The sequence below is a fragment of the Ambystoma mexicanum genome, chromosome 11, assembly GCF_040938575.1.
Source record: "Ambystoma mexicanum isolate Mex_15411 chromosome 11, UKY_AmexF1_1, whole genome shotgun sequence".
Lineage (NCBI taxonomy): Eukaryota > Metazoa > Chordata > Amphibia > Caudata > Ambystomatidae > Ambystoma > Ambystoma mexicanum.
The window spans coordinates 1483137760-1483150103 of record NC_090934.1 but is presented as its reverse complement, the minus strand read 5'-3'; the positions used below and the strand labels follow the sequence as shown (position 1 = coordinate 1483150103).

The 12344-nt window shown below is 46.6% G+C and overlaps 1 long non-coding RNA gene across 1 annotated transcript; it reads right to left on the bottom strand.

Annotated features, from left to right (window-relative positions):
- Positions 1-4197: 4197 nt before the first annotated feature.
- On the bottom strand, positions 4198-11823 carry LOC138504620 (uncharacterized). Its single transcript, XR_011279871.1, has 2 exons — positions 11275-11823; positions 4198-6342 (listed from the first exon to the last, which is right to left on the bottom strand). It is a non-coding gene; the product is annotated as an uncharacterized lncRNA (long non-coding RNA).
- Between the last annotated feature and the right edge of the window lie 521 nt (positions 11824-12344).

Genomic DNA, 12344 nt, shown 5'->3' with positions numbered 1-12344 from the left:
AGTATGATAGTCGCTTGTTTTGTTCCTCCCCTCCCTTTCTGCCCCCCTCTGCCTCCCCTTTTGTTTTCTCCGGCTCTACCAGAAATGTCGTCAGGCCTAGTATGGTAGTCGCCTGTCAGTTTCCCATTTCCTTCCCACACTCCCCCTCCCTTCCTTATCTATGTCTTAGCTCTTGCACTATCTGAAATGTCGTCAGGCCGAGTACGCTAGTTATTTCACATCCTTACTGTTCATGGCCTGTAAGAATGTCATTGTATTTTCCCTTGTTCCCTCCCTTGCCTTGAAGCGCTTTGAAACACATTGTGTATAGGCGCTATATAAATAAACTATCATATCATATCATATCATATCATATCATATCATATCATAGGGCCTAGAGTCCACTGGCTGGAAGCGCTATTCATTCACAACAGATTCACTGCTCGGATGAGATCGAGGGCCTTGGCGAGGAGAACTAGGGTACTTTAAAACATGCTTAATATCTGCACTTCCATCTTAAGTGCGGAGCACTTGGTGCCCCAGAATGACACCTGTGCTGTCCGCTTGGCGGCCTCACGGCGGAGGTTCAAGTCTGGACACTGAATGTGCATTGATATTACGAGTCTGTTAACACGCACGGGTCCAGGAGCCGCTCTGGAATAACCGCGAAGAGACATTTCAACAAAATGCCTGCGGAAGCGGAAGTGACATCACACGACCCTTGACCTCTGATGGCATCACACAAAGTGATGTCGTTTGACCCCACCTTGAAGTTACATCACAGCAAGCGATGGAACACGACCTTTCACCCCTTGACAAGTGGCATCACATAGCATTGGAGGAGGGTCTATGAAGGCCTCCTCCACACAGGTGCCCCCCTGCTCCTCCAGAACCATCAAGGACAATTATCTCCTCTCTCCCCCCGGCTCTTGCTGACTTCTGTAACCACTCCTTCACCACTGGCTCTATCCCTCAAGCACTGCTCCCCTGTGCACCCTATCCTAAAAAAGCTGTCTTCCGACTCCTCCTGCCCGGCTATCGCCCTATTTCCACTACCCCCCTTCCTGGGTAAACTCTTGAAGGAGTTGGCCTCCCCCAACTAACCCTCCACACTAATCTTTTTGGTTGCCTTCAAGACCATCAATCTGGATTCCGGGCATCCAGAGGCATGGAAGCTGCTCTCCTGAACACCTGTGAAGCCATGTTCCCAAATCTCAACTCCAGCTCTCCCAATGTTCTCCTTCTCCTTAATCTCTCCTCTGCCTTTGACACAGTCAACCGTTCCTTCCTCATAAAATGAATCAGTGACACTCTCGGCATTACTCACCGGCACTGGATTGGCTGACCTCTTTCCTCACTAGCTGCCCTTCCCAGCTGCAACTGGGCCCTTTCTCTTCCATCAGCACCCTCTCTACCTGTGGCGTCCCCCAGGGCTCTATCCTATTGCCATGGTTCTTCAATATCTACCTCGCCCCTCTTGCTCACCTGATCTCCTTCTCTCCTCATTTCCAGTGCTATGCTGACGACACACAGCTTTCTTTCAAAGTTCTCTCTACTTCCCCCTCTCCTTCCTCCTCTCTCATACCGACTGTCTGTGCGCCTTTCAGGCATCGGGCACAGCAAACGATAATGATATGATTTGATATGATATGATATGATATGGCATTTATAACGCGCCTATACACAAGCATATCAAGGCACGACAGGGCAACCGAGGGGGAACAAAGGGAGGACAGACAACGATCCTACTAGGCCAGGTGTCATTCAGATCGTGCAAATGCATGGGATGGGGGAAGGGGGAATGTGTGGGGGTGGGAGGGGACAGTGCTGTACATGGGAATAGAATAATAACAAAAGTAAAAATAATGGCCAGCAGGTGGCAAGTGCAAGGAAGTGCAGACTTTGGGTTTCAAGTACTGGTAGTGGGACTGTAGGGATACAGAAACAGTCTCCGAGTGATGGGTTGCTGGGCAGGCAGTGGGGGCATGTGCGACTGGTGTAGGAGAGACCTGGGCCCGAAATCAGAGGGTGGCCAGGTAACCAGTGCAGTTCCAGTTGCAATCAGGAAGTCAGCAGGGGAGAGGAAGAGAAAAAGCAGAGGCAAAGAGAAATGTTTTGAGGTGCTTCCTGAACCGGTGGTTCTCCTCAAGTTTAAGGGAGGCAGGGAGGCTGTTCCAGAGGGAGGCCTGAGCCGCAGAAAGAGATCTACCACCAACTTGTTGCTTGGAGAAGCGACCAACCCTGAGGGAGTTGGAGTCGGATGAGCGAAGAGCTCGAGAAGGGAGATATTTATGAAGAGAGAGTTGAAGATATTGAGGCCCCAGAAGGCCTTGTGTACAATGCAAAGGGTTTTGAATGTAATCCAGACCTTCCAGGATTTTGCGGCATGAAATGGCAAATTTTGCGGCACAAACCTTTATTTATTGCGGCATTTTTGCGGGACATTTTGTATTAACTGGAGGGTGTAAGATTGCCACATTGCAGGAAATAGGCAGAGTGCAAGGCTACAAGAGAGCCAGGGTATCATTATTATGTATCTTTTGTATTAATTTAATAGGAAGAGTCCCAGATGTCTCTGGCTTGGCAGAACAGTGTTTGATTTGGCTACATTTCTGGTTTAATGTTCAAGCCTATTTAATAGTATTTCAAAAAAGGTAGCAGGCACTCCTCTCCAGAAAGAACATGGCATGATTACCTGTTCTGAGATGAGAGTTTGCAGCACATGCTTTTTGCTCACTGTACCTTTCACAGATGGGAAATGTCCATTTGCATATCAGTCTTTGTCCCGCCCACATGGGCAGTCCAGCACCGAAACGCTATGGCAATTCCTCTCTGAACAAGAGTACCAAAAGCAACCCCATACACGTGTTATTATGCCATGTTCTTTCTGGAGAGGAGCGCCTGCTACCTTCTTTGAACTATTTAATAATATTAACTAAATTGATCATTATAAATTGTAATGCTGAAAATATTCCCCTTCTATGTTCTCCAATCCCCCAAACACCCACACACCTCTCTCACCCACACACATCTCACCAACTCTCCATCACAACTTGCATTCCTTAACCTCTCACTCTGTCATACAAATACTCACGTGCTATGTCGCACTGTCAAGTCACAATTTGCACTGCCCAGCCCCTGCCACACTCCAAATCATACTCCCAACTCACACCTTACACTCTACAATTCCTCCCGCAATTTACAGTTTCATTCTTTTGTGCTGCTTCTGCATCTTGCATCCTTTCTCCCATTCTATCACACTCTTCCCTCATACTTTTTCCCAATCTGCAGCTCACTGCCTCTTTCTGGCCAACCGCTTCCTCTCTGCTTTCTGGCTCACTGACCACACGCTCCCTCTACTTTCTGTACCTCTGCTCGCTCTTAGATTTCTGGCCCACCGCATCACTGCTTCCTCTGCTCTCTTGTGCTGCGCTTCCTCCTCTGACCCACTGCTCTCCCTTTGCTTTCTTGCCTATCACTTCACATCTCACCCATCACTCTCCCTCTTTCATAGTGTAACCATTTTTTTATTTTTTTTAAAATGTAGATTTTGACTCAGTTCCTCAAATAGTGGGGCATTTAAAAAAAGAACGGAGGATATGCTATTCTTAGACAACCCATTTTTAGAAATTAGCAGGTCACCTTATTCTCAAAGGTGACCGGCGCATTTCCACAGGCTTGAGCTGTAGCGCAAATTGTGCGCTGGCCAGCTGCCTTGAATGGTGTTCTGGGTTGTTTGACCGAAGTGTAATTATTTGCGGCAGAATTGACCGTAGTCAATTTCGCTGCAAATTGATTTGCACTTTAGCCAAACAACCCAAAATGTACCTTTCACCACGACCCCATCCCCTCCCCTACTTAACTGCTTGGTCGCTGCCACTTCCCCTGCAACCCTGCGGTGCCAGATCCGTCCCTCTAACGTGGGTCGGATCCGACTCCGCAGGGTCCCTTTTTTGTTATTTTTTGTTATTTTCTTTTTTTTTTGTCCCCGGCTCCAATTTTGAGGAAAAAGGGGAAAACACTTATGCAACCACCCTAGACCAAAAATGCGGAACATGGGGAGCGGGTGACACCCACGCAACACATGTTCAGTATTTATAAAAATTGATTGAATAGTACTGGACGAAATAGGTCAAATTGTAACATTTGTGGGTGCGATTTCTCGCCGTCCATAACCAGTACAAGAGGGACCCTGCAATAACTCAGACAGAAAAGAGCCAAGTTAACATTACTTTATTAATGCACAAGCATTCGCGAATGGGCAGCAAGTTCAAACGTCTCGCAAAGCAAGTCGTCAAAGTGCCGCCCTTTGCCCTGCACATCGTGGTCCTTTTATACCCATCTGTTTTACATTGTCATACATTGCTGCACATAGATTATGTCCACCACAAGGCGGTTCCTCCCAGTCATGACTTTGCATCAAGGTCAACAGTTCAACATCTGCTATTGTGGTTTCCTGTTATCTGTTATTCGCTCTCTCTCGTGCCCTTCTGTGTATCTCTGTGCACGAGGCTGTGCTTACTCATTCCTTCCCCACCCGTAATCTGCAGATAGTTTTAGCAGGCTCAGCATGCTTCGACATACAGTGACCAAACACAATTCTTCTGTTAAAAACAAGTTCTTGCCAGGTCAGCAGGTCTCTTTCTAGTTTGCAATTGCTATTCATATATGGCCATTAAACGCCACCGTATAAAAGAGAAGGCCTCTTCTTTTAGCAAAAAGTACATTCTTTTAACGCATATGATGATTAGTACAAACTCCAAGTGTGAGCACAACATTACATATGTATGCGTACCTTCAATCCACCCTTTGCTCACACTTGAGCATCAATCTAAACAGTCCTAGCATAAGCAGATGGCAGGAAAGCAACATCATCACATACTGTATGTACCATAATCTTCTCCAGGCCTCCCATGTCAAAAAATTCCTGTTGTACATGGCTTTTATCCATTGGATTTAGGCGCGTTATGCTGGAAGAACACATGGAAACACAGCACGACACACATACCGGGAAACATTGGATGCAGAGACAAATTCCTACAACTATTGCCGCTAGAACCAGTATAGGCGTAAGAAGTTGCCATCCAATTTCTTTCAGGAGCTTCATCCACCAGCTATCTCCTTGTGATGGTGATAGGGGGAGGAGGTTCTCTTACTATCTGTACCATAGCAGGTGCAAGCCCGATTCCCTCAGTTTTGATTTTATAGCGTATCTTTTCCTTTAGAAGGGTTTTGTTCTCTCCTCTAACATAACAAGCGGTATTCGGTATCATATATTGCTGTGCTGACACTATTCTCATGTAAATTAATGTACACCCCGCATCCTCAGTAACTGGCGATGCGTACACTGGGATGCCTTCACTGCTATGTCGGGGCATGTGGGTGCAGATCCAGCAATCAGTTTTATTCACTACCCCATATGTTGTGTTTATTATCTTCACGTATTCATTTTTAGCATAGTCTTCCGGGTCGTGTTGGTCATAGGCATCTCGATTCCTGCTCTTGACCCAATCTGTTCTCCCTGTTTCATTTGACTCGGGCAACAGGTTCTTTAATTCATATCTAGATGGATGTTCCAGATACCAGAATATTATGGCAAATGCTATTAGTACTACTATCGTGCATACAGAAAACAAAATTTTGCCTCTTGTGGTACAAACTGGTATTTTCCTCTTACCTTCTGTGTTTGAGGAGCATACACTTATCCGTTCAGGGACTAAACCAGCATACACGGGTGTAGACATAGTTCAGTATATGGCTCAGTATACAGCGTATATCAGTTGCAACCTAGCGATATAGCAATATCCCCTATTTAAAGCACCAGTGTCCTTATTACTCTAATAGTGGTAGGTCTCACTGAAAACCTTCATCCGATCTGTCCCACGTCTCGTAGTGCCTGTCCCAGGAGGGGAACGCCGAAGGCCCTTCAGGCTACAAGCCCGTCGTCTTCAGTAAGGCACAATTCTGCTAAAACCAACAAGAGAGTCCAAATGTTCATCTCCCTAATGATCAAAGTTCAAAACAGTGTCCTTACACGTTGCTTGGCACATACACGTCACGGGATCGGAGGCGATGGGCACACCTGTCACTGGCATCTGGCAGTACACTTGCAACCTGCGGTTTGTCGGTTCCCTTTTCTGGAGGAATCAATAGTGGCAGCGTCTTCTTGACGTGATTCACGTGGTACCAGTGCGGTTTGCCATCAACTTTTACCGCAGTTTGTGTTGCGAGGAGAACCTGAAACGGGCCCCTCCATCTGGGTTGCAGTCCGCTGGTGCGATCGAAGGCTTTTATAACAACCCAGTCACCGGGCTGCACGTCGTGACCTTCTCCTATCAGAGGAGATGGAGCTACTGCGTTCACCTGTGCATTAATAGAAATCAGTCTATTAGTTAACCCAATACAGTACTGTTGTAATGCAGGCCATGCTTGCTCAGACAATCTCTTAGGTGATATGGGGGTCCCAATACTTGGTGGGCGCCCCATAACAATTTCGAAAGGAGATAAACCATGTGTACGCTTAGGCATAGTACGCATACTCAATAATGCAATAGACAATGCATCCGGCCATTTCAGTCAAGGGCATCCAGTGTTTCAATCTGCATTGTGCTGTGGAGGTGGCACTATTGTCCCGCAGGGGATATGCTTCCACCCATCCTGAGAACCCACATGTCATCACCAAACAGTAGGAATGTTTATTTACAGGCTCCAGCTGTATAAAGTCCATATACACCACCTCAAAAGGGCAGGTGGGTAACTTACTGTGGCCCGCCGGGGCCGGTACACCTTTCCCCACATTATATAAAACACATATTTCACATTGTTTTGCCCATTGGCGACAATACATTCCCAATCTTTTGTTGTACCACACAGTACTTAAAACTTCTTCCATAGTTCTTGCGTTAACGTGGGTTGGACCATGAGCCACGCTCACTATCACAGGTAAGTATGCGTCAGGTAGTACCCAGGTGTTCGTTTTGGTATGTGCCCATAGCCCATCTACCGTCTCCTCATATTGATCATCCTTGTGCCAAGATAGTCTTTCTTCAATGGTTGCATCTGCTTGGATTTCCTTTACGCGCTCCTTCGTCCCTTCCATAGTCACATCCCTCCCCACTATGAGCTGTCGGGCTTCCCACCGAGTGTCCCTTGTGGCAGCTAGTTTAGCCATCTGGTCAGCCAAAGAATTTCCCTGCGTGACATAATCCAGTGTTTTTTTATGCGCTGAGCACTTCACTACGGCCACCATTTTGGGCAGCGTAAGGGCTTGCAATAATTCAGCAATCAATCGGGCATGTTTAATAGTATCACCTTGAGAGGTTAAGAAGCCACGCTCTCCCCAGAGTTTACCAAAACTGGAAACCACCCCGTGCGCGTAGGCTGAATCAGTATAAATTGTCACTTTCATGCCGCTGCTTAACACTAATGCTCTAGTTAGCGCAATCAATTCTGCCGCCTGCGCCGATTTCTCACACACTTTCCCACTCTCAATCAACTGTTCCCCTGTAGTTACTGCATACCCTGCTGTTGTCTCCCCATTTGGCAGTTTGAAACAGGAACCATCACAGAATAATATACCCTCATTATCAACCAGCGGGGTGTCTTGCAGGTCTGCTCTACCCTTAGTGTGTTCTTCCATTTGAATCACACAATCATGCCTAATGTCATCAGGTGAGGTGGGCAAAGGAAGCAGTGTCGCTGGATTCAAAGTGTTACACCGTTCAATTTTTACATTACTGGCAAACAGGATCATCTCATACTGTGTGAGTCTAGCTGTAGTCAAATGCTGTGTATGCACTCTATTCAGAAGAACATCTACCGTATGTGGAACTTTTACTGTTACTTCACTCCCTAGGATGATACCTGCACTTTGTTTTAGGGCTGTCGCTGCTGCAGCTACTGCTCTCATGCATGGGGGTAGGCCTCGAGCTACTGAGTCCAGAGTGCTAGAAAAATATGCACATGGTCTCTGTTTACCCCCTTGTTCCTGTGTCAAGACTGACACAGCGCAACCTTCCTGTTCATCAACAAAAAGGCAAAATCTCTTAGTATAATCAGGTGTGCCTGTTTCCAGCTCCCGTGTCTACCAGACATCTCAAGTTTCGGTGGGGGCCGATCCTAATAGAGGCATAAGGCCCCCTTTGGTCTATAGGAACCTGCACCACTCCCGCTATCTCATTCCGGCATCCTCAGGACATATCGCTTGTGTTATCCTGAAAATCATTGTTATAGTATACCCCTTCTCCACATTCTTCACCCTGGCATACACCTTGTACTTGTGTCGTTTGTTGTGGCTGATACAGTAGATTGGGGGGAGGCGGGGCCGGCCAGGGAACATCCCCTCTTGCTTGTCCGTCAAAGGCATTGGGTTGAGGGGGTTTAAACATTCTATTGTCTTGGTTGCCGTACCCACCAGTCCTATTTCCTGGGGCAAATGTTGTCTGTGAAGGGGGCCGTACGCCCCTTCCTCTCCCACCACTCTGGGGACACTGGGATTTCCAGTGTCCGGGTCTCTTGCAGAAGGCACATACATCTTGGGGTAGCCCATCACTCCTCCCATATAGCGCACCTCCTTGCACTGTACCTCTTCCTGTCCCTTGGCCCCCTATCATGTTGCTGCTATAGCCCTGTGACGGGCCGTTATTATTGTAGTTATACCTGCCTTGGGGCCCTTGATGCAACTGTTGCATCAACACTTTGGTTTTTAAATCCTTCTCTTGTCGTGCCTTTTGTTGTCCCTTTACTCTTTCCCCTCTTTCATAATACCTGGCCATTTCGAGGAGATCCCGGGGGTTTCTAGTCATCCATGTACTTTCTGCCCTCCTAATGTTCTCCTGAATTGGCCCGTGGAGCCCCTCTACAAAGTTTGTGGCAAAGTACCGTTGGCCCGTTTCAGACCCTATCTCTAGCCCACTGTGCGCTTTGAATGCTGCTTCATAACGCAGAAAGTACTGTGCTACCTCCTCACTTGCACCCTGTATCACAGCGGACAGTTTCTCCACATTCACATCAAATGGGGGTAACACCTTTTCTAGAGCCCTCAGGACTGCCATGCCATGCCCCCTTAGGGGTTCAGGATATTCCTCATGCAGTTTTCTATTTTTGCTCGCATCCATTACATCTTTCCATTTTATTGTTTCATTGTCTTTGGCACGAAAGGGGGTCCATATTTCTTCTGGGACAATGGCTAACAATATGTTATCTACATCCTCTACGGTAAATAACCCTGGTCTGAATAACTTTCCCACTTCTTTGTAGAATCCTGCCGGGTCTATACGGGGGTCGGGGATGGACTTGGTGATATGCATTAATTCAATTCGGGATAAAGGGACATACACATAGGTGCGCATCATGTTACCAGTGGCTGCCTCTATGGTGGGTTGGCACTCTCTCATTGGCATTAATAGTAACTTTTCCATGTCTGTTTGTTCACTTACAAGGGCCTGCGCTGGTGGCGAAACAGAGGATTGATGACTAAGAGCTTTCTCTTTTATTTTTTTATAATCTTTTAATAGTTTCTCCACCTTAGCCATCCTCCATTCTTCCGCCCATGAATCATCCACTCTTATATTAGATAGCAGTTTCTTATCCAATTCAGTCCTAATCCTATTCCACTGGGACACATACCTAGGCTCCTTTTCCTCTTCTATATCATCCACCCTAATAAGAAGATATTTAATTACGTTTACTTGTATAGGCCAGCCAAGGCCCTCCATCAGACTCACCAGGGTGGACATGGACTGCGAGTGTATGGATGCTATCATACGATTAGCTACGTTTTGGCCCGCCTGGTCTGCATCTTTGAGTCTAGCCTCTCTTTCCCTCACCTCTCTTTCCCATGCCCTCTTTTCCTTCTCCCATTCAACACCGCCCCTTATGACTTCCGCTATTATGTCGGACATACATCCCCATAACTGAACACTGGACGCAGTCACTGGTAGTAACGCGACAGCGTCCTGATATGCTGAGGGCAGATCCGCAGTACTCTGTCCTCTCAATTTACAGTTACCCTCATAAAAGGTATATAGTTTAGTGGCCACTGTCCTAAATTCCAAAGGTGTCAAACGCCCCAATTGGTCCCGTAGGCTGTCATTGAGGGGTGTGCCATACAGCCCGGTCATAAGGATTTGCAAGTCTCCATCTCTATCCTTTTCTACAGTAGTCGTTCTCCTATGGTCTATCAACCTATCTGGGTTTCCATACTTCATTGGGAATTCCACCCTTTCACCCTCACTGTCTGCCGGTGGAGCTGTAGCTCCTGGAAACAATAATTCAGTCGTTGTTTGTTCTGCTTCTAGCCCTATCACATCTTCATATCGAGGCACCGGCACGGCAGGATACATACCCCCACTGTTCTTAATCATCATATGTCTATCCAACTGATCTAGCCTCTCGCCCTTCTCTTTTATCTCTAGATCATGTAATTTTTGATTTACCGTTCTCTTCTGCTCCTTTGCTTTTTGTTTATTCTGAGCATTGCGCCTGCGCATTGCTTCTACCCTCCATAGTCGTATAGCCTCAAACTGTGCGGGTCTAACCCGTCTTTTTACTAACTCTATTTCTACTTTGGATATGCGGTCCACATCAAAGGACCCGGTGTCTGGCCATTTATGCTCAATCAAATCTTTTGTGTATTCGGACCACTCCCTTAAAAACAATGTTGAGTTCAATCCATGTTTAATCAACATATCAAATGCAGGGGTTCCTTCAAGAGGGACATAGTGTCTCTTGCCTATACCACTCTTGCTGGAAGCCGCTTGACCCATTTTGTTGGTATACCGCAATTGCCTAAAACACTCACCTTTCCCAAATATGCACCTATTGGCTAACAATAATAATACATCCTCCTGGCGTATCTAACATATCATATCATCATTTCAACATTACTTCTTCATAGACGGACTTACCACCGTCCTCTTCACAAACCCTGAATCATTATTTCCTTATTCCATCATGCATCCGTCCATACCACTTATCTTAAGGGTCCCGCCAGAGTGTTCCGGACCCGAAGGGCGACAGCCTGCTGTTCCACCGCCGACGGAGCCGGAAAAACAAGGATGACGCGTTGGTTGCAATCAAAGGTGCGGATTCAGTTGTTGGGGCCCCGTGATCAATTCCTTCTCCGGTTCCGCCGCGGCGTTCCTCACCCAGTGACGGACTGTCGCTCCTTCGCGTCCCACTTCTGACACCAAAATTGTGGGTGCGATTTCTCGCCGTCACCATAATCAGTACAAAAGGGACCCTATAAAAACTCAAACAGAAAAGAGTTGAGTAAACATTGCTTTATTAACACACAAGCATTCGCGAATGGGCCACAAGTTCAACCGTCTCGCAAAGCAAGTCGTCAAAGTGCCGCCCTTTCCCCTGCACATCGTGGTCCTTTTATACCCATCTGTTTTACATTGTCATACATTGCTGCACATAGATTATGTCCACCACAAGGCGGTTCCTCCCAGTCATGACTTTGCATCAAGGTCAACAGTTCAACATCTGCTATTGTGGTTTCCTGTTATCTGTTATTCGCTCTCTCTCGTGCCCTTCTGTGTATCTCTGTGCACGAGGCTGTGCTTACTCATTCCTTCCCCACCCGTAATCTGCAGATAGTTTTAGCAGGCTCAGCATGCTTCGACATACAGTGACCAAACACAATTCTTCTGTTAAAAACAAGTTCTTGCCAGGTCAGCAGGTCTCTTTCTAGTTTGCAATTGCTATTCATATATGGCCATTAAACGCCACCGTATAAAAGAGAAGGCCTCTTCTTTTAGCAAAAAGTACATTCTTTTAACGCATATGATGATTAGTACAAACTCCAAGTGTGAGCACAACATTACATATGTATGCGTACCTTCACATTCGATAGATTTTTGTCATCAAAATGGGCAGTACTTTGAATAGAATCGCTCTCCCGACAGTGTTCTGCAAGCTCCCAGCGCCTTTCACAGGGACAGGCCCTCCAGGTGCCTGCCGCTGTAAAATGCGACCCAAAAAATGCATTTTTATCCTGTTTGAGGAACAGAAATGCAAGCGACACAGCAGCGGTTCATACCTTAAAAGAAATGCATGACAGGGTCAGGAAAGACCCTGCCATGCAGTGACAGCCCCACATCCCGTGCACATAGGGTTGCCTACAATTTCTGCACATTTAAAAGTGCATCTTGCTTGGAAAAGAGGCATGTGCTCTTAAATTGACAGAAACACCACATTATTTGATCATGGAGGTGAAAAAGGACATCTGAATGGGCGCGCATGTAAAATGTGCCCATTCATGTGTCCCTTGTGGATTGGGCTGCACTTTTTTGGGGCGCAAGTGATGAGATGCGTTAGCGCATTTCATTTCTTGTGTAAAAAAAAAAAAAGTTGAGAAC